This window comes from Dermacentor variabilis, chromosome 10, assembly GCF_050947875.1.
Source record: "Dermacentor variabilis isolate Ectoservices chromosome 10, ASM5094787v1, whole genome shotgun sequence".
NCBI classification, from domain to species: domain Eukaryota; kingdom Metazoa; phylum Arthropoda; class Arachnida; order Ixodida; family Ixodidae; genus Dermacentor; species Dermacentor variabilis.
The window spans coordinates 19271468-19273740 of record NC_134577.1 but is presented as its reverse complement, the minus strand read 5'-3'; positions in this window follow the sequence as shown (position 1 = coordinate 19273740).

Below are 2273 nucleotides of genomic sequence, written 5' to 3'. Positions count from 1 at the left end.
ACAAAACATCTACAAATATTTTGAATGTATATTCGAAATTTCAGACGTCAGTTTTCAGATTGGATGAGTGAAAACACATTAGAATACTAGATTGCCTACTCCAAACCTTCTACGCCATCTTGCATAACCTTAGCGTACTGCCTACATTTATTTGGTTGGGGTGACGCACATGGTGTAGCCAAGACTTACGACGTCCTCGATCTCCTTTCGCTCCTTAGCACACGCGTCACACGGGAAATGGCGGCGGCCCTTGAAGTTTCAAACGTCCTTGGTCGACCCGGGCTGCGGTCCGACGAGATGGTTGAACAGTTTGTCCAGGCCAGAGCTTTCGAACGAAAATGCCTGTTAGACGGCGCCGGCTACTGCTCTTCTTTTAATTCACAGATGAGCTCAAAGTTTTAAAAAATGAATTGGGAAACAGCAATAGCGACAACTTTTTTAATGTTCACAAACACACCGCTTAACACCTACACATACACACCACCTAACACTTACCATCACCTAACACATACACACCACAGAACTGCTGTTGGCAGTTCACAAGTGTTCGAGTATTAAAATTGATTGCAGACTGTGACCCTTTTTGATGGAACACACATATACGCGCGCGCAGCAGTACCACGATAAGAATGACCATCCTGATAATGCCATCATCGTCCTGCTGTCGCATCATTTTCGCCATCATGTCATTGTCATCATAAACTGGTCGTCAATACATTGCCCTCATATCGTCGTCATTATACCATCGTCACCATTTAGGAAACGTCATCTACTAATGCGTTCGTCATACCGCCTTTGCCATTCCATCGTCGTGATAACGTCGGCGTTATACAGTCGTCATGCCGATGCGCCCTTGTAAATGAGCGCCATGGCCAAGTGGGATGACGCGGGAGTAAGTGGCATATAGCCGGGGCAACGGAAGTCTCAGAGTGACCACGCATGGTATATAACCGTGACTCCAGAAATACGGCGTGCCGCTACATTGCTGGATTGCTAATCGCGTGAGAGTCGACCGCCATCGTGAGACGTGTTTCCCCGCAATTCTTTATTTCTTATCGACACCCTTTTATTAATGTAGCCCAATCAAGTATGAACGACACCTCGTGCTACGCTCTAAGAAAAGTTTACACCCTTTGAGTCGTATCTTGCCACATAATAAACGTAATCTGCAGAAAATTAATCTGCAGAAAACTAAAGTAATGTTTAACAGTCTAGGAAGAGAACAGCAGTTTACGATAGGTAGTGAAGCACTGGAAGTGGTAAGGGAATACATCTACTTAGGACAGGTAGTGACTGCTGATCCGGATCATGAGCCTGAAATAATCAAAAGAATAAGAATGGGCTGGGTGCGTTTGGCAGGCATTTTCAGATCATGAACAGCAGGTTGCCGTTATCCCTCAAGAGAAACGTTTATAACAGCTGTGTCTTACCAGCACTCACGTACGGGGCAGAAACCTGGAGGCTTACGAAAAGGGTTCTACTTAAATTGAGGACGACGCAACGAGCTATGGAAAGAAGAATGATAGGCGTGACGTTAAGGGATAAGAAAAGAGCAGATTGGGTGAGGGAACAAACGCGAGTTAATGATATCTTAGTTGAAATCAAGAAAAAGAAATGGGCATGGGCAGGACATGTAATGAGGAGCGAAGATAACTGATGGTCATTAAGAGTTACGGAATGGATTCCAAGGGAAGGGAAGCGTAGCAGAGGGCGGCAGAAAGTTAGGTGGGCGTATGAGATTAAGAAGTTTGCAGGGACAACATGGCCACAATTAGTACATGACCGGGGTAGTTGGAGAAGTATGGGAGAGGCCTTTGCCCTGCAGTGGGCGTAACCAGGCTGCTGCTGTTGATGATGATGATGATGATGTCTTGTCCACATTTCCTTTCTTTAATGCTGCGAGCCCGGTGCTTCCCAGTAACGAATGGCGTGCGCGTTATCAGCATGACATAGCGTTGCGGACAGGAAAGTAGCTGCGCGGCGTTTTCAAGAAAGGAAACGCAAGCAAGGCGGGTGATGAATATTGTTGTGTGGCAGCTATACACCCCAAAGGGGTGTAAATTTTTTTTAAAGTGTACATTTTTCATCTGTGGGAACTCTTTACATCACCTCCGCTACGTACCATTACCGAGATAAAAGAAAACAAGCTAATCTGAACGTGAGTATGTTTGAGTTGTTTCAATGCTGATCGCGTTCGTAACAGCCATTTCCGCTAAATATGGTCACCGCCAGCGTTGTCTCTGCATAGAGTGAAGCTCCATATGCATCGAATA